The sequence below is a fragment of the Balaenoptera borealis genome (genome assembly GCF_965194805.1).
Source record: "Balaenoptera borealis genome assembly, chromosome: 3".
Classification (NCBI taxonomy): domain Eukaryota; kingdom Metazoa; phylum Chordata; class Mammalia; order Artiodactyla; family Balaenopteridae; genus Balaenoptera; species Balaenoptera borealis.
In genome coordinates, this window is record NC_138866.1 from 158,461,786 (window position 1) to 158,482,725 (window position 20,940).

A 20,940-nucleotide genomic window follows, 5' to 3' on the forward strand; every position below is an offset into this window, starting at 1 on the left:
GGCATGTTCCCCGTCATGCTCAGGGGCCTTCGTGCACAAAACCAGGCTCTGTCTTACAGACAATCAGAAGCTTCTCTATTCAGTGCTGCCAGCTGACATTCTCTAAGTCATTAGCTTTTCTGGGTCAAACACATCTCATTGACTTGGAAGCACCTTGGCCATCAGAGATCAGGCCCCTTCAACTGTGCTCCATCATTACAAGCTTTCCTGGGTCATTATTTTCTGACCCTTGACCCGTGAGTCTGTGCAATTGTGATGGAGAGGAACTTTGTTACCAATATCAGGTGATTTATTTATATTGTCCTCGGGGTCAAGAGAGAAATGATGGTTTCCTGGTTAACCTTTGGATTTTTAAGCGTGCGATTTAAGTCTGATGTTTTTGTTTACGCAGTTGAGGCCTTGAGCTGGATGCTTCTGTGGGTCTGTGCCGAACCCATTTGTGAATCGGAGGCAGAGGTCTGCAGCTGGTGCTGCCCTTGTCCTGATGCCCGTGCTGGAGTTCAGGGTAAACACAAGGACCTCCCAGCTTAGGAAGGATGTGAGGGAGCTCACCTGTGCTTTCTTCTACTGGGGGCTCCGTCAACAAGAAGGAGGGAGGCCCTTGAAGGTCTCCACACAGACCATCGGTGCCCGCGGTGAGAGTAAAGCAGTGCTAAAAGTTCTCACCATGAGGGAAAATACATTTTGTCTTTTTCTTTCTGTTTTTAATAACTGTACAAGGTGATGGATGTTAACTAAACTTCTTGTAGTAATCATTTCACAATATATGTAAATCAAATCATTATGCTGTACACTGCAAATTTATACAGTGATGTTTGTCAATTACATGTCAATAAACAAAGAAAAAATATATATACATGATTTCTATCTTTAAAAAAAAGCAGTGGAGGAGGACTGTTTGTTAGTACTCTGCCTCCCTCTCTCATTTTCCCGCCACACACATCTCAGGGTGAGACGGTCCTACGCTCACACGTTCCGGCCTTGCCTGGGTCCCCAGGCCAAGCAGCTGGCCGCTCAGGAGAGCCTCACAGGTCCGGTGGCTGTGACGTGCCTATGCAGTCACTGCCCTTCAGTCCAAGGCCACTGTCCACTTGGTTGCTTCCAAAAAGACCCTTATTGCTTGGCATGTCGTGCGGAGATTGAAACTGAATTTTATGAGATACGAAACGAAACCAGCTTTGTTTCAATCTTGATAACCCCCAAAGGGACTGAGAGCAATGAGTTAATACCTTTAAATCTTCAAGTTCACTTTTACTTAGATTTTCCATTTTAAATTGTTCTCAAAAACCCTATTTTTTTCCTCCATCTCTCTATAAGAATATTACTTCTTCTATTGATCCATTTTTCCCTAAACATAATATGGAGGGGACTGATATTTAACCATAGGGCTGATGTTGGAAGAATTATTTAGTTAATATTTGTAAAGATATTTAAAGATAAGATATCCATTTGAGTAGTAAGCATGCCTCAATTATTATGCATGATTATCTTTAATATGTTTTCAATTGACACTTTACAGGTGTCTACTGGAGACACACAAACCCGTATTTGTAGGCAGTTTTGTTGTAATCCCAATGGGAGACGTAATCTTTCACTCTTGTTTGTTGGAAGTATTGAAAGTCAGCGCGAACTCCCTCTCTCTTTTAAGAGGGCAACTTTCTAGGCTTCTTGGAGAAGAAAGAAGCTCATACAAACTGTGTGCTTTCCTGGGAGAATTTTTCCAGGGAAAATGACAGGGATGTAAGCTTTCCTTAACAACTGACTCAGAAAAGTTGAGTGAAACCAGTGCCTCTCTCCTTCCTCTTGGACCCGTTGAGTATCTTAATTAATGTGTGCCCCCAGTGAATGCACGGGTAAAATGCTGCCTGTTTAGAAGCTTTAGTTTAATACAACAAACTGTATTGTTATATATCAGCTCGTATTACTGTGAGGTCTCTAAACAGCAACAGCCATCACTGGTTATAAAATAGCGTATGGAACAGGACTGCAAGGCATTGATTTTGGTGGGAAGGAGACAGGTAACGATGCTACTTACCGTCATTCAAACAGGAGTCACTTTAGAGAGGTGTGGGCGAGGAAGAGCGAGAAACCAGGTAAAAAAATATACAGGAAGAATGAACAGAGGTTGTGATTGCAGATGTTTATTTCCTTCTTTATCTGTTCAGGAAGAGATTATTGAGTGCTTACTTTGTATCCTGCACTATGTTAAAAAGAGAAAGAGAGAACTAAGTCCCTAATATTAAGGAGTCCACCTACTGGTCATTGGGACAGATGTAGAAACCCAGTGGCCAAGTTGAAATAATATAGGATTATATACAGACCATGACAGGTTAACAGAAAAGTTGAGAGGAAGGAAGGAAGAAAGGAAGGAAGGAAGGCAGGAAGGAAGGAAGGGAGGGAGGGAGGGAAGAAGAAGGGAAGGAAGGGCAACTTCCCAGGGGGCCACTGTGATGTTTGTGCCAAAAGGAAGCAGAAAGGGTCTCTAGTTTGGTTAGGAAAATGCTGTACAGAATTTGAACGTGTGAGACATGAAAGTGAGACATTCTTATAGAAATACTAAATTGACACTAAAATATCGACACTTAGGTGTGGGTGGATGATCCGGATTAGAGATTTCACTCAAACGGTAGTTGAAGCAGTGAGCATGCATATACTTCCCAAGTGGGAAAGGTACAAAGATAACAGCTGTAGGCAAAGTGTTATCAGATGCTGGGCACTGGGGAGAACGCACTTTTAAGCACCAGAAGTAAAGGCTTGGTGGGGACATGGGGCAGGCTTCACATGTAAACGGGGAGCAAATAGGGCATATCTGATTACAAATCCTCTTCCTCCATGTGCGGAAAATTCAATGTGTTTTTTTTTAAAATTAATTAATTAATTTATTTATTTTTGGCTGCATTGAGTCGTTTCTGTGCGAGGGCCCTCTCCAGCCACGGCAAGCGCGGGCCACTCCCCATCGCAGTGCGCGGGCCACTCACTATTACGGCCTCCCCCGTTGCGGAGCACAGGCTCCAGACGCGCAGGCCCAGCAATTGCGGCTCACGGGCCCAGCCGCTCCGCGGCACGCGGGATCCTCCCAGACCAGGGCTCGAACCGGTGTCCCCTGCACTGGCAGGCAGACTCTCAACCACTGCGCCACCAGGGAAGCCCCCTGAATGTATTTTTTTAAGTGCATAACTAAAACTGACTCTGGCTGATTAACTGGGTTACAAAGCTCCTACCAAAGGTATGAAAAATCATGATGATTTTTGACAGCTTCCTTGGGTAGCAAGCTATGCTACGTTCCTTAATTACGGACTCCTTTTGCCAGAAACATCCTATAAATTATTTGGAATCACCTGACGAGAAGGGACAGGCATGCATTCATCACAACTAATGAAGAGAGTGATTCAAACCCTGGTGATGGTGGGTCCACAGCTCCACATATAAAAAATATCATATTTAAAGTCAAAATAGAAGGGAATTTTTTTTTTAGTTCATATATATATATTTTTTGTCAAAGCGAGCAAAAATATGCACTTGGATGCAAATATACTTGTTAGGTATTACTTATGTATAAAGTTGAAAATACAATTGTAAGTTTAAAATAGACTTCAAAAGGGATGAAACAAAGATGGAAAACTCAAAAGCAATGAAATTTTATCAACTGTCCTCAGAAAAGACTTTTTTTTTAATCCCAGAAAATAATTTGGTCTGTTCCTGCAAATGAGCTTTTGTAGAGCAGATATGATTCATTTATTTATTCTAAATACATTGAGACTGTCTGCCTTTATAATGCTTTATTTTTGTTTTTATTCAACTTTCAGAGAGCATTAACAATATTTTATGTTAATGTTAATGTTAATTCATGTGTGGATCAAATATCAATTGATTAAATGTACATCTGAGGAAATATACTAATTTCTGCTTGAAATGAATAAAAATACTCACTTTGCTCCATTTTATTATTTCCTGAGAAAAATCAGGTACTCAGAAAAAAACCCATATGGTAACTATTTGCTTAGGATATGTAATTATTGTAGCTTCAATGCAAAAAAAAAAAAAATCCAAAATTCCATGAGAACAAGAAACTTGACTGACCTATTCTCAGTGCCTAGTATGTAGTAGATGCTCAATAAATACTTTTGAAACAATAAATTTTAAAAAGAATGAACAAATAACACGATCTCCTGATTGATTCTGAGCTTTCTGTCTGAGTGCATGTCTATATCCAACATTTCCTCTGATGGCCAAAGCTTTTCTTAATCATTCATAATTCAACTAGGCTAAAGAGAATAACACAAGGCAAACACATCATTACTCACCAAATTGCACAACAGCACCACTAGAGGCACCCTAATGACTAGAAGCTTCATGGCATTATCAAGCTCCACTCTCTAAGATGGGTTTTCAGTAAATGGGATTATTATTGTGAAAAGTTAAGGAGGGGCTGAACAAGGTTTTCCAATATGTACTTAGACATAAGCCCAAGCAGGGCTGAGAGACATGTCTGATTTGGCAAAGATCATGTCATTAAAGGAGAAGCTTGGGGCAGTCAAGATCTTTTCTTGGCACTAGAAATTTGAGAGTAAAAAGGATACAATTATCAAAAAAGTGCAAGTTGTATCCACACCATAAGGAAGAAAAGTTCGTTGAGCTGAAGCTGGATTAAACTACACTGACATTCCTTTTATTCATAACTTTTTTGGCTTTTTGTTTTCAATAGTGTCTCAGACTAGTCATTTTATTTACTTTTAAAGAAGATTGTCCATCAATCATGGCCTAAGTTTTTAAATGTATTATCATCTGCCACTCGCCCTCCTTTGGCGCAACTAACATCCAAACCTCATTTCACTATTAGGTTCTACCAGAAAAAAAGAAGAAACAAATAAAAATATATTAGATTTCCAGATATTACCCAAAATTCCAAGTAGAGGAAGATATTTTATAAACAAACACTAAGCTACAGAATCTGTCTAAGGAAACATCAGCATTTTTGTTAATGTGGCAACAGTTCATGGAGATGTTACCATGGATGTGGCATAAATATCACATACACAATGTACCATTTAATTAACAGAAGAGCCCTCAATATTTCATATTATTTTCAATTGAGTCTTGAATTTGAAAAATTTTGTCATGTGAGACAATATATGTAGGATGAACTCTAGAATCCATCAAAGGGACATGATTAAACAGAAACAGTAAATTGGAAGAAAACTGACAAATTCATCTAGAACATGTATCAGAAACCAAAGCTTATGGCCACTGACAGCAGTTTTTGTAAATAAAGTTTTATCAAAACACGACCAACTCCACTCATTTATGCATTACTTATGGTTGTTGTCACTCTACAATGGCAGAGTTGAATAGTTGTGGCAGAGACCTATGTGACCTAAAAAGCCTAAAATATTTACTATCTGGTCCTTTACAGGAAAAACAAAATAGTGACCCTTCGCTAAAATACAGCACAGAGATTCAAAAAGACACACACACACACAAAACACAAAAAAATGACCAAGAGACAAAAGATGTGATGGATACATTGAGAGGCTCTAATATATCACCAAGAAGCAAAAGAGAGCAAATAAATTCGTAACTATGATAATAATTCTGAATAAGCATGGACTATGAAATTCAACAATAATAGCAATGAATAATTTGATGTCCCTATAATGAAGTGGCATTAAAATATCTGACTAAAGTAACATGTAAGACGAGATTGAAATGATTGACATAAAAGTGGTCTATCTTGTGTTACTCAGGAAAATGATACATATATTATTTAACTTTAGCCATTATTTAGGTAAGGATGCATATTGATATGTAAGAGTAAATGCAAAAAGATACTTTTAAAAGCATGCGTATAAAAACTCATGATAGGGGACTACAAAGGAGAATGATTGTACTGAAACCATAGGGAAGAAAGATGGCAAGTAAAGACATCTGGAGCATTCAAATGAAGGAAGGGAAGAGACAATAAACAGAGAAGAGAAAATAATAAACCATAGCAGTCATAAGATGATAGCAATAAACTATTAATAAGTTGTTACCTTATGGATCATAAATTTATCCTTAGTCATAATGTAAAAAAAAATTAAAATCTTACTAAAGGACAGAAATTCATAGAATAGATAAAAACAACTCTGATGGTTAATTTTATGTGTCAGCTTCACTGGCTATAAGGCACCCAGATATTTGGCCAAACATTATTCTGGGTGTTTTTGTGAGGGTGCTTCTGGATGAGATTAATAGTTTAATCTGTAGAGTAAAGCAATTGCTCTCCATAATGTGGGTGGGCCTCGTCCAATCAGTTGAAGCTCTGCGTAGAACAAAAAGCCTGATCCTCTTCCGAGAAAGGGGGAATTCTCCTGCAGATGGCCTTGGAACTGGAACAGGCTACGCTATTCATCCATCTACCCTCCTATCCACCCACCACCCACTCATCTGTCTGCTCACCCACCTACACTTCCATCTATCTACACATCTGTGCCCTCCCATCCTCTGTGCATCTACACCCCACTTCCATCCGCTGGTTCATTCCAAAAATATTTACTGAGCAGCTACTATGCTCCAGGCACTGTTCTACATTCTGGGGATATGTTAGTGAAGGAAACAACAAAGTCTTTGCTATCTTGGGCTTTATCTTCTAGTGGGGAAAGATAGGAAGTAAATTGATGTTCCCATAAGTACACATTTACCTGCTTTGGGTGTAAAAGATAGAGGGCAATGGTTTCTGGTTAATTAGTTTCTTGGACCTGAAAATTTAGTCTTGATTAGGTAATAAGTCCCTTACTACCTTGCTTAGAAATCTCACAACTAAGGTGCAGAGAACCCCAGTATTACAATATAGGGAGACCTTATCCCCTAACTTCTAAGCACAAGTAAAATGAAGTGTCAAAATTACGTAAACAGGAATATTTAGAAAAAACATGTAGATGTCTTCATTAAGAACAGAATATTGATCTTATAGATCTTAAAAGGTCTCATCACAAGGAAAAAAACTGTAACTGTGTATGGTGATGGGTGTTAACTAGACTTGTGATCATTTCACAATATACACAAATATTGAATCATTATGTTGTACATCTGAAACTGATATGATGTTACATGTCAACTATACCTCAATAATCAAAGAAAAGAGCATTGATATAGGTAGTTGAAAATACTTAAAAAATATGTTTGTGATGGAATGGACTGAGAGTAAATACATGAATTTAATTTTTATTAATCTCCATAGCCCACCTATTTCCTTACTCTTGGCTATGGGGCCTGGATGATGCTCTAAAACTACACAGCTGGTCCATGAAGAAAATATTTAAAGTGAGGAAGCAGAATTGGATGGAAGAGGGTAGAGTTAAATTGAGTAAGGAGCTCAAAATTATATGATGGATAGCATTTTAAATATTTATTGAACCCAGGAGATAAGAACTTCTACCCAGTTTGAAACTGATTAGTGCTAGACATTTTTTCCTAATTATTTGAAGCATGAACCAATTCTTTCCTCTTGCTATTTTCAAACATCCCCAGCTCTATACACCACTGTATTCAACTCCCTCACCAATTCTTTCTCCCGATATCTCCTGGAGAAAGAGATTAGCAGTTTTTTCACAATAAAACTTATTAGTGACTTTAAATAATTTTAATTGCTTCAATTTTGACTATTATTTCCTCAATTAAAAACATAAACAGAAGAGGAGTAATTAGATATGACAAAATAAAACACAATAGGTCTCCGAGGGAAATAACAAAAGCGAATAATTTTAAATAATACTCAAGGTAATACATTTCTGTGAAAAAATATTTTATCCTAACACTTTTACTAATATTGGCAGCTGTATGCTTACTTATACCAATTTGGTATTGTCATGCTTAAACCTGGATTTGAGGTTGGAAGGATCTGGGTCACTTGTTTAAAATCCCTAAGCAAAAACTTTTATTTAAGCAAAGGGGTCCTGTCCTGGCTTCTTCCAAGCAGTATCATTAGATAAAACATCAGTTAAAATGGAAATGGGAGCTCAGGATGGAGATTTAGGGACCTGCCCACCCATTCTAAGAAAATGTAGTTAAACTGAACACCTCCAATCTGCTGCACATTTTGGAAAAAACATAGAAAATCTTTTTCCAAATATTGTAAACTTAGAATAAATGAATGAGTGAAGGAATGGAAATGCCGGTATATTTTTTGGTACATTAAACAAATCGAGATGAAAGAAAATTTGAGTTGCCAATGGTGTCTTTGAACTTTATTTCATGAGGCTTCCAAGAAGGGATTTCGAGTCAGAGGTCAGCAGTCTGGTCTGCAGGCTGGACTTAACCCCATGGGCATCCCTCTGCTGGATGCACACAAGGTGATGTGAGTCCAGTTTCCGCCCAAGGGTACCCAAGGCTTCCTCCTAGAAGACGGCGGATGGATCACAGCCATTGTTCCTCAACAACCATGCTGATGAAACACCATCCAAGGTCACTCAATACACCTGATGTGGCACCAAACCCAGAACACCCATGAAAGCCAAAGCAGCACTGCCTTCCCAGTAGGAGTGGATTCATGGGCCTCAGCGCAACTTTCTGGAAATACCACTTGAAACAGCTGTCATCTTTGCTCTCCACACATTTGTCAATCGCACGTCTTCTTAACATCACCCTTAAGTGATGGAAGTCGAGAAGAACAGCCGTTTTCTCAGGAATCTCATTCATACATGTGAATCTAGACTTAACTACTTCTCAGCAGAGCCAAGGAAAATGATACAGTGAAAGACTTAAAATAAATAGGTGTTAAGTTACGCCTCACATTCTTAGATGATTTGCTGATGTTCTCATTGCTAACCTTATGTTTAAGTCGCTTCCTGTTTAATGAAACTGGTTTTCTTAGAAACTGTTGGGAGGCCGTAGACATCAGCATGGTTACGCGTGTAAAACTGAATTAGAGCCAGTTTCCTTCCTGGGCTCAGACCCGTGGTCCAAGAAGCATTTGCCACATAAGTAATTTAGTCCAAGGGATTTAATCTCTGTGGGCTTGAGCTTCTTCATTTGTGAAAACAAACTGATTTAATAAATCCAAGGCATGTGGAACATCTACTATTTGCTCTTTGTTCACTGCAATTGGTGTTTGAAGGAAGGATCAACAAAGTGCCTAAGAAAATAGTTTCTAACCTAAATTATAAATCATCCATGTCTCAATAAGCTTGCTCTTCCTGCAAAAAAATGTCCAATAAGATATTAAATAAAAAATAGACGTATTTGTTCTTAGAGTACACTCTTTGAGGGCATACCGGGCTTTCCTGATGCTTTAGGACTAAGCCAACGTCATTCTGAAATGTCCAGAGGTGCACTGCATTACACAGACACAATTAAATTAACCTAACCTGGAATTTATTTGTAGACACATTTAATTAAGCATTGCCTTTTATCTTGCTATTTTTTTTCAGCCTTGTAGCTGCAAATCTGACATGGCTCCAATCCAATAGTTTGTGTTTCTGTGTCCTGGAGGCATGAGTAATTTGAAAACTCATTGGAGATTTATAATCTCGTTCAGACAGGTTTTGTTAATATTCCTTACAGACTATACCCATTTATTAACATGTCATAAGGTCTCTTTAAGCAATAATTTTTCTCATCAATTTAATGTGACAAGACCTGCAGTTCCATAGTTTCATATTATCCCTAAATCTGATTATACCACACAGGTATAATGAACAAAGACTAATTATACAATTAGCTGCTGTCCTGTTGTATTTGAGAAACTGTCCATACTACATTACCCCAAAAAGCTTCCCTTAGAATCACAACAACATCTTCCTGTTTTAGAACGGAACATTATTTCTGAATTAATTTTTCCTTTTTTTTTCTAATAGAAAGTTTTCTTTTTTTCATTACAGATAAGTTTTACTTTTAATTACATGTCTACTATATAAACACTGTTTCCCTCCAAGCAGCTCTGAGGTTACGACTGGGGCTGCAGAACATCTCCCAATAAGATGTACTTGCCTTTCAGAGTCTAACACATTGATTCACTAGGGACAGGGCTGTGCATGGAAATTTCTCCTTTTACAAGAAGGCTTCTACTCTTTGTTCTTACAATCTAATTTCTCTGTCTCTTTTCCAAGACAGTGGTCCATCTACAGGGTTTGTGATTCTCAATGCACTTTGAAAAAGCTAAAGGTATAAAGCAATAGCTTCCATCCTTTGATCATCATGATTAAAAATTTTTATGACATATTTAAGAGGCATTTCACTAAAAGCTTCATGTATTCAAAATAAACCTTAAAATGTGGCTGAACAAAAGTATGACTTTTTTAATGAAAAGAAGAATTTTGTTTTAAATAGTGAGCTCCTTCAATTTAATTTAATAAGAGAACTAGAGAAGAAAATATTTGAAGTTCAGGAAGCTAGGAGTTTTTAGCCTGTTTAAAAAATTCACCAAAAAAAAAAGGGGAAACCACTGGAATATAGGTCAAAAGTGTTGTTTTCTTAAAATATTATGCTACTTGTCAGCATGAATTTTCTTATACAATGAGATGCACATGTGGTGTGGAAAGAAATGGAAGCATTTCAAGTGTTGTCTTTTCCCTTAGTGCTCACAGACGTAAAAAGTGTGAGCAGATCCTGCAGCCCTGTACTCCGTGTAGTAACTTGTTGATATGTTTTAGTTTCTTGGTTGATCCCAAGTGTCTTTTTGTTTTTGTTTGTTTTGTTTTTTTAACATGAATCCCAAAGCTTAAAAAAAAAACCCAAAAAACCTATTTCAATATTGTCACTATTTGGACTATTTCGCATGGGTGGACTCAGCCTGGCTCTGCCCTGCTGCGTGGAGGACACACCCTGACCCCCATGTTTCCCGAGAAGGGTGGGAGAGCCAGGTCCTGTGGCTGATGGAGGTGCCCTGGTCCTGCCCCTGCTCCTACAGTGAAGGGAAGCAAGCATTTCCCATCCTCTCCAAGGAGTGCCCTGTGTCTTGGAGAACAGCAGTTACATCAGATGAATGCAAACATGAGTGATAAGGAGATGGATTTTCTTGCCCCCAGCCCAAATATTTTATTAATCCTTTTCTGATTTACTGTTGCTACTAAACCATTTATGCATATGGGAAACATTGCATCACAAGAAAAATGTATCATCTATTTCTGGAAAAGGGGATGGGTAAATGTAAACTATCAATAAATGATTTCATGTTCTTTAGCTAAAAATGAGGCATTTAAGTTTTACAGGAAGAGCCTATCTAGTGTAAATTATAAATAATTTGTGAATTATTGCAAATGGAAAACCCTTGGTGTTTCATAGCTTATATTTATCACGGAGCAAATTATGTGTTGGAATTGTATTAGCAAGTGGGAAATAGAATTTTATTTTTTCGAGGGAATTGTTTTAAAGACTGTTTTAGAATGTAATACACTTCAAAATAATGTTGTTATTATTCACTGTGGTAATTGTATGGCTGCATAAATTTAATACCATGTCAGGAACCCAATTCTGTCTACACGCAGACCCGGGTACCTGCGCCCCCCATCACACACCCAGCTCTGGGGGCCCAGTGAACAGTGGAGAAGAGCGGAGGGCAGGACGCAAGCAGGGCAGGGGCTCAGGAACCGATAAACCATCTTCCCACGATCCAAGCAAGCAGGCATCCTTGTTGCCACATTCCTCGCATTCAGGTGCTTCTGACCAGGCTGCAGCCCGTGGCCCGCGGCTCTGGGGTCTTCAATGCACGGCTGTTGCCAGACAGCCGCCCTCTTGACCCTCACGATGGTTTCACATCAGTCTGAGAGCACGGGGCTCAAATCTTGGCCGAGTAGTGCTTGTCTTGACAGGTGGGAATGTTCCACCCGAAGAAACAAAAACTGTGCTCACGGGCTGTCTTTACAGGGTTTATAAAGCAAGTGGTGGTTCAGAAAGTGTTTTCGGGGCTCTGGTGCCTTGGACAGCGCGGTTCCCTCAGAAGGTGTGTAGCCGGCAGGGCTCTGGGTTTTGCATGAACAGAAGCCGCCTCGTCGGAATGTAGCCTTGGGATAGTTCCAGTTGGGCGAAATCTTCCAACCCACATCATGATCAGGAAGGTTGGTGTGTGTGTGGCTGAGTCCTGCCACTGTCCCCTGCACGAGCAGTGTCACCAGAAGTCTCCAGCCCTGTCTGCCGAACGTCTCCGCTCACAGTGAATAGAGACGTGGGCGTTAGCCTGATTGCTTCTGACAGGCCTCCCTCTGCCAATTTGCCTCAGTGAGTCTGCGACACGTCCCCTGAGCACCTGTTTACCCCTTTCCTGACAGCGTGATACGTCAGATTCTGTCAGGAGCCATCGCTAATCAGGAATAAAAACACCCTGAGTAATAATGCTAACAATAACAATAAACAGAATGCATTTAACTCTTCATTTTGCGTCACAGGCTAGAAACTGTCAAAAGATGCAAGGAGATTTTACTCTCTAGGAGGGTAGTTATATAATCAAGCAGAAGTCCTAACAAATTAGAAATCATGGACATCTTCAAGTGAAGCATGTCATTTAAGATAGAAGTTTTAATTTAACGCCTTTATTTTAGTAGACATTTACCTTCATAAAGCCTGTTTAAAAAATGACAATTGTAAATTATTGTCTTCTTGAGGGGGAAAAAAGTGATGCAGAGATTATCAAAGTTCTTAGAGATCAAATAAGTGATTATGGAAGATTTTACAGCATCAATGAGCTTTAAAGACAGTCTCAAAGAGCTTTACCAATTTTGACAGTTTTCTTTCCCAGAGAAGGTGGTTAAATTGATTCCTAGTACTTAAATATTTCTATTTGATTATGAAACTGAGGTGCACATCTGTATCTGCTGAGAACTTCTTGTGTTCTGAGATTATATCTCTCTGTATACATCTGCACATAGAGATATACTCACTAGGTCCTCAAAAAAATAAAACTGGAAAATACACACAGTTATGTCATAGTGGTTTCAGATTTAAAATTTAACCATAAAATTAAATCTATGTTTTTATTGTAAAATCATAAGGAATTGTTCTAACCTCATTCACATTACAATTTCATTCTATGGAAAAGCACACTGTATTTAAGAAAGAATTTTCATGTGGTGTAATATGTCTTTAGCAGGCAATAGAAGCAAAATAAGCCATATTAAATTCACATTTAAATATATTTACATATTTTTTGCTATATGTAAAAAATATTTGTGTAGCAAAGAAAATAGAATTGAGAGAACTTCTAATATTATTTAAGAAAAAACTGATTTAGAAAAAGCATTTTCAAGAAAGCATTTAATACAATGTATTTAATTACAAGGCATTTTTATCTGTCCATTAAGAATAAACCTTAAGGTTTTTACTAAGAAACAATTATTGCCCAAAGAACGGAAAAGCAACACTTGCCTCTCCAATTTCAGTATTTCAGGATATTTTTTCTTTGTTTATTCTAGATTAAAAAAAAATCAACTTAAAACTCTAAAGGTTTCTGGCAGCATATAGCTTGATTCTAGGCAATTATTATTTATAAAGTTTATTTTAAAAATACCTGTACCGTACATGGTATTTCTTAATATTTATGCTTGATATGTAAATACATATAAATGAATATTTACTTTGAGGCAAACTTTTGAGATGGTGATGAAATGAAATAGATTGTATCGGGTGAGGGATCTTAGGTTTTCTAAGTGTCTACCAGGTGCCAGGAATTGTATGTCTGTTAGTGCATATAATCTCCTCCGGAGTCTGCCCAGTCGGTCACACTCACTAAAGGAGACATCAAAGCTGAGAGACAGTACAGACAATTCCCAAGTGACAGGACTGGTCCCTGGTGTGCTCTCTCTCCCCATTGCCCCTTTATTCTGGAGTTAATCCCAAGTACATGGAACCCTTGGTGATATCTTGCCCCAGGAGATAAGGTTAAAGGAAGGACTCCCTTCAGATGGAAAAGGTGAGACTCTGGACCTTCTTTACGTAGACTCTCTGATTAGACATGTCCTATAGTTTTTACATTTGAAGAAATGTACCAGAGGGACTTACATCTTTTGGCATAATATAAAGTGAAACTTTTGAACAATCAGAGATAAACCTTAAAAGGTTATTGGTGTTATTTGAACAACTTAAACCATGACAAACTACTAACTAGTGCTGAGCCTCAATTTCAACGACAACGTGAGAATAACATGGGGCTTTCAGGGTCAATGACAGAATTCATAAAACTCATGTATCATATGGGTATGAAATCCTTTATTGACATCTGCTGTGCTCTTTTCCAGGTATCTAATGATAAGTAAATTATATTAATCCTCCCACATGGAGGTAGATTTCGGTGAGTTAAATATTATAATGTATTTAAGAAAAGATTGATCTAAAACAACCAACCAAATAAATATGCAATTGGAAATCTGATTACTGAAATAAAGAAAAATGACAAGATATCATCATGATGGAGAAACATACCATTCAGCCTCTCTGAATACATGACATTTGAACTGAGGTCTGAAGAATAAAAGAATACAAATGGATGAAGGTGAAAGGATCAAAGGATGAAATGAAGCCAGGCAAATGGGAGCATTTCCTAGACAGAAGCCCCACGACAGCAAGAGGCCCATCACACTGGACGTGACTCAGTGCAGAGGGGGTAAGGGAGGGCGAGCTTGGCCAGTTCATGGGGCCTCAGGGCTGTGGCCAAGGTTCTAGCCCGTAACCTCACTGAACTGAGGAGGCACTGAGGAAAAGTGAGTGGGGAAGCTGATCAGAATTGGGTTCTGGAAGATACCTCTCACTCCACCAGTGGGGGATGTCTGGGCAGGTTACGCAGAATAGCTGTGCAGAGCCCATTAGGCTGTGCTGACAGCGGCCAGTGAGAGGCGGGATGACAGCTGGGGAAGAGAGATGATGAGGAGGAAAAGGTGTGAGGGACATTTCAGAGGAGAGTGACCAGGCTGCATGCGAGGCACAAGAAAGGCGACAATGCTGAGGACGGCTCCAAGTGGTCGGGCCTGTTCGTTTTCATAGCAATTTTTTTATGCATAAAATACCTACTGCATTATCTCCATCTTGTTTTATTTATTTATTTTTTAAAACTTTATTTTATTTTATTTTATTTATGCGGGATCTTAGTTCCTCGACCAGGGATCGAACCTGTGCCCCCTGCAGTGGAAGCACAGAGTCTTAACCACTGGACCACAAGGGAAGTCCCTATTTATTTATTTTTTTTACATTTTCTTTTCCTTGAATTAGCTTTGTTTTTCTCCAGGTCCACACTTCTGTTTATTCATCTTAGTCCTTCTCTTTAGATACAACAGTTTTCCCGAAATATCCATATTATTTACCTGTCTTTGTGAATCATAAATTCCTTGCTTTTCTGTTTTTTAAGAAAAAGTGACTAGGAGTCTAACACTGGACAGCTGAAGAGGACTCCTTCGGCAGGCGTGCAGTGGGACAGCCTCTCATGGCCTCTCCTGACCCACATCTGACCCTGGGGTCTGTGTGTAGGTCAACGGTATTGGGCAGCAACCTTCACGAGGCGGGTGTGGGTGCAGAGGAGGCTGCGAGGCGTAGGCGGGACCCTCTCCCTCCACACTGTGAAAATGAAGAGGGCCGTGCTGGGTGCAAAAGCCCACGCCAGGACAACTTCCTTCTTCTCCCCAGCTTGTCATTTCCTCTGGTCACTGATGGCTGTTTTTAGACCGAGGGTGCTGACACTTGTTCTGGCTTCTGCATCCTTCTCCAGTTTCTCTTCTCTGCAAAACTCCTGCTCTGGTTCATCTGTTACTACCCTCCCATCCTCTTGTGAGGCACTAGATTTTTGTAAAAATGTCTGACAGACTGATACCCTTCTCCCGGGATTCTCATAATTTTAATGATCACATCAAGGAGACTTTTTAAGGGGGAAAAGGTAAATCAGTGTGAAAGCTTTTGCTCTATTGTTTATAATTTTTTCATCAGAATATTCTAGTGTATCCATTTTATGCAACAAGAAATTAGCATGGTTTTCTAATTTCCTAGGAATATCAAAAGTGTTGTATCATTCAGGGTTCTCCAGAGAAATAGAACTAATAGGACAAATATAGATATATAGAAAGTGATTAATTATGAGGGATTAGCTCATCTGATAGTGGAGGTTGAGAAGTCTTTTGATCTACTATCTACAAGTTGGAGGCCCAGGGAAGCCGGTGACATAGCTGCAGTCCAAACCCGACGGCTTGAGAACCAGGGCAACCCACAGGGTAAGTCCCAGTCCAAGGGCAGGAGGAGATCTATGTCCCAGTTCAAGTAAGTAAATCAGGCACGAAGAGCAAATTTGCCCTATCTCTGCCTTTTTGCTCTATTCAGGTCCTCAAGGGATTGGATGATGCCCACACTTCTTTACTCAGTCTACCGATTCAAATGTTAATCTCATCCCGAAACAGACACACTCAGAAATAATATTTAGCCAGCTATCTGGGCACCCTGCAGCCCAGTCAAGATGACTCATAAAATTAACCATTACATCCTCACAATCTAGATGTGAATGCATACAAACAAAGCCCAGGTAAAAGAACAATTCTTGGGAAAGGGTAACAGGTGGCTTCAGAAACTCATTGAAGGAGAAAGGGCGAGCTTATATTCCTGAACTGAATGACTTGAAATGTGGGGAGCTAATGGAAATGCTCTACCTTGTCTGGTTTTGATCTGTTGCAGACAGTGTGATTCATGATGTTATGCAATTAATACCAGAATCTCCGATATAATGAGACGCCTTTGGGGTGCAAATGAGGATCATTAAATGACACGGAAACAAAATAATCAAGGAATAGAAGAAGCTAGACTAGATAAGGTTAGAGACATTTCTATTAACCACACCTGTACTTGCTTTGTCAATTCTTCAATAAGAAGAAATCAAAGTTAATATCAAATATGTACCATATATCATTGCAGTCATTACATTTATAGAAAAGCACAATTAAAATAAGTGGTAAAGTTATTTTGTAGTGTGAGTTCAGGAAACTTCAATAATTCTTCTTTCAATGTCATATTAATACCTCAGATTTAAGAACTTACTTTTGTATTGTGCTGGATCAAGCAGAATTCAACTTGAAAATTACAGGTAAAATGCTGGTGTTCAGAATGAGCAGACAAGAAAAGTGGTGCCCTAAGAGCATATCTATTTTTTTTTTTTAATGTATTGCCCTCTGACTCTGTCTCATAGTTGATGCATGGTTAATTTAATAGTCTGATGTTTGTAACCTTGGATTCTCATGGATCCAATAGCTAGATGTACAGCTGATCCAGCTTCAAAGAGCCTCAAACCGTTAAGTCAATTTTTTTGTGGTATTCTCTGGGCTTTGCATTTTTCGCTAGAGTCTGCAAGGACTCTTACCCCAGATAGGTTTAAGAACCATTGTGGTAAAAATTTGGGAAAAACGAGTTAAGAGATTTAAGAGTGGGGAAAAGGGATTTTCTTTTAATCAGCAGCAGGCCTCAAGCACCCCGAGGCTTTTGCTCACCTAGCTCTACAAATGGAATAAAAGGGCTATTTTGAAACACGTAAGAAAAGGAGGAATGAGCAAGGGATACAGCGGGCACTTGTTCTCCTGTTTCTCTTCCATTCTGCTTGAAGTGGCGGGGGCAGGGATTGGCCGCCCTCAGCCTGCTGGACACAGAGGCTGAACACGGCAGAGGCAGCCGAAGACAGGAAGGGGGAAAGCCAGCCCCAGGCAGGCAGCGCGCTAGGTGGACAGCGCTGGTTCACAAGCCTCAGTGTGAAACAGCTTTTAATTCTGCAGTGCCATACCACCCACTACAGCACCAAACTATAATTTCACTAATTAGAGTTCAACTTAGTCTGCAAATGCCCACTATTTGCTATTTTGCCTTATTTATTTATTTATCTGTAAAGACTTTGATTCTACAATACCATTTGGATCTTGACTTCCACTTTGGATTCGGGCTGACAGTTTGATAAATATTATCTCAGAGGACCTCACAGCCTGATAATTCTCCTCTGGAAGCCTGAACAACTGTGTTAGTCTTAAATGCAAATCAAACCCAAGAAGAAGGTGTGGGTTGACACTGGTTGGCGTGACACTCCGCCTAACAGCTTACTGTGCCGAATCTAATAAAGCCAAAGAAAAGAGCCAACGACAGGAGAAATTAGAGCCAACGTCCCACACTAAAGAGCACAGTGCAAGCCTGGTTCAGCCCTGCATCCCCGGAACTCTCTTCCTTTATAAGATTCCTTGATTTCCTTCCATCTACACGGCGTCTCTCTGCCCAGGTGATAAATGGGTTCCAATGTGGAACAGGGTGTTTGTATCTAGTCCCCTGGGAGAGAGATGACAGAATGCCTGGGTCCACCGCGTTACCCTGGTTTCCCGTGAGCAGGTGTATATTTATGTCTCTCCAGGAGATCTTCATACTGACAAACAAGGATGTTTATTGACAGCTTACGGAGGAGGAGTACCACACTTCACTGAATCTAAGTTGCCATCTACTGCAACTCGCATCCTGATTTCAAACATGTTGCAAAGTAAAAACATGTGCATATTTAAACTGATGGAGAAATCCAGACATAGGAAACTCATTCAGGAAAAGAACAGACTAACTTGGTGATCTCAGATCCACAAAAAATGAATGCGTACTAGAATGTTACTCTGAGGTTCTTTCAGTTCTATATGTATAATATATAATATACCATCTAGAAGCCCATCTACAGGTAACTGGTAAAAATAAATTGCATCACAGCTGGATTATGGAATAGTGTGTAGCCACTACAGTATGAATTAGATCTACCTGCAGGGCATGTGAATTGCAATGGTTATATATATATTGTTCTTCTGTTTGTTTTTGTTTTCCTTTTCTCCCCAGCTTTATTGAGGTTTAACTGTTATACAAAAATGCACTTAATTAATGTATAAAACTCGGGGAGTTTAGACATATATATGCACTTGTGTTATTCTCACCACAATCCAGTGGAGAACAAAATAGGTTTCAAAACAGTATTGTGAGTATTATGATCTCATTTTTATAATATTTATAAATGTCAGTGCATCACACACGTCTGGGAGCATAAAAATTAAATAGTCTGCAGTTATTCTTTCTGAGAGGTGGCATGTTTTTGGGTGACAGGCAGAGTCTATGTTTGAATTTACACTTCTGTGTGTGTGTGTGTTTGTTAGACGTTTTGTTTTTCATGCTAAGTATAGATTACTTTATAATTAGCAAGAATGGTAAAGACATTTCAGCTGTGAAAAAAAAAATCTGTAATCTATATCTTTAAAACTGTTAACCAATATGCAATTTATGTGGATATAGTGGTGAACAAAAACAAACAATATCCCTGTTTTCTCAGAGTCACAGTCAAGTCTGAGACAGAGCTGGGCTGAACACATGGAGCAAACCCTGACGGTCTGACGGCAGAGGCGGCCTTGGATGGAGAGCGTGATGGAACCTGGCCCGAGGGAGGGCGGGGAGCTGCGGCTGCTCAGAGTGGCTTCGGAGCCCAGGGCATTTGGTGGGGGAAGTGGGGAGGACCGAGTGGCGGGAGGAAGGCAGAACGGCCAGGTTACGATTACGTCTGGGGAGCTGCGGTTTGAGGGGCCCTGAGACGTTCAAGTGAGGCGTCTGAGTCTGAAGCTCAGAGGACCAGCTTCAAGTGGACAGAGCATCCGGAGCCCGTAGGGAGGGTGACAGGGGACTGTCCTGGGGCAGCCGGGAGGGGAGAGGGGGCTCCGGGAAGCGTCTGAGAGGTGTCCCTGGGGCAGGAGGGATGACACAGCCAAGAGGAGGAAGGGCAGAGCTGGGCCCAGGGCGGGCGCTGCGGGAGCCGGGGTGACCTGGGCAGACGCGTTTCAATGCCACAGGCGGTTTTGGTGGGGGTGCTGGGGGCGGAAGCCACGTTGGGGGCGAGAGGGGGGGAGAGGATGAGGCATCTGTCGCGAGGCTGGACAAGAGAGGGGGACCGGGCCGAGGGAGGCTGTCTTTTCCCCTCCTAACCTGGGAGACACTGCCCAGGTATGAAGCCTTGTGAAGATGTCCTCCTGTGAAGCCACTGCGAATACAGGACAGGAGGGGCGTGTCCCCGCGGCGTGCGGGAGGCAGGAGAGCCTGGCTCGCAGGAGGCTCCCGGCGGGGCGCCCCGCCTGCGGCTCCGCCCCCGCACTTGGGCCCCAAGGGGAGCCCCCTTACTGTGTGTTCTGAGGATTCACACCACGCTCCCCGCTCCTGGTGGGGCACCCGGGATGCCGACGACGGACACCACCTCAAAGACACGGCGACTCGGGTGTACACCCTCCCCCAGTGAACACACCTTTCCAAACCTTTTAAGGAAAGCTGTTGTCTTGGAAAGGCCCCGAGCTGAAAACACACACGCAACGTGCTCTTTATCTGTTGCACAAACCCTTACTGAACACCTGCTGAATACAGATACTGCAGGGGCTACGTGGAGACACGAAGCGACTGGAGTTCAGGGGCTCCGTCAGTCCCCAAAGCCTGTGCTGCAGGAAGAGCGGGTGCCTGAAAACTGGCCCTGCCCCACCCGTACAGCAGCGCTCAGAAACGTGCACGAAAGCATGTTTCCAACGCTCCAGACACGCGAAGCGGACTGAGGACAGTGCAGATGGCCCTCGGAGCTTCCTAAGGAAACCTTTATCAGGCGGTGTAGAAGGTAAAACCCAGCTATGGAGCAAAAGCTCCCCATCTACTCCGAGAACTGAGAGCAGGAGGGTTTCTTTCCCTCGCACACCGGGAGGGACCCACTCTCCCCACTCCCACTCCCTGGAAGGCTTGTGAAATCACACATTCTAGAGGCTGGACCACACCTAGGATTCCTGATTTAGCAGGTTTGGGGTGGGTGGGGCCAGAGAATCTGCATTTCTGACAAGTTATCTTGCAGAAACTGCTTGTCCAGAGAACCCTACCTTGAGAACCATCCCAGGGCATTTCATCATTTGCAGGGTTGAAGGCTGGTTCCCCACCATCCCAGACTGCAGAGTGGACGGGGCCTTGAGCATGGCAGCAGTTCTGGTC

At 40.9% G+C, this 20,940-nt stretch overlaps 2 long non-coding RNA genes across 4 annotated transcripts in view; one reads left to right on the plus strand and one right to left on the minus strand.

Annotated features, from left to right (window-relative positions):
- Positions 1-20,940, plus strand: part of LOC309625960 — a 431,996-nt gene that overhangs the window by 318,807 nt on the left and 92,249 nt on the right. The gene's annotated exons all lie outside the window — the stretch shown is intronic.
- Positions 1-20,940, minus strand: part of LOC309625974 — a 247,575-nt gene that overhangs the window by 106,606 nt on the left and 120,029 nt on the right. For all 3 annotated transcript variants that reach the window (XR_014242858.1, XR_014242859.1, XR_014242860.1), the window contains exon 2: positions 20,832-20,940. This is a non-coding gene — a long non-coding RNA (uncharacterized lncRNA). The remainder of the gene's footprint in view (positions 1-20,831) is intronic.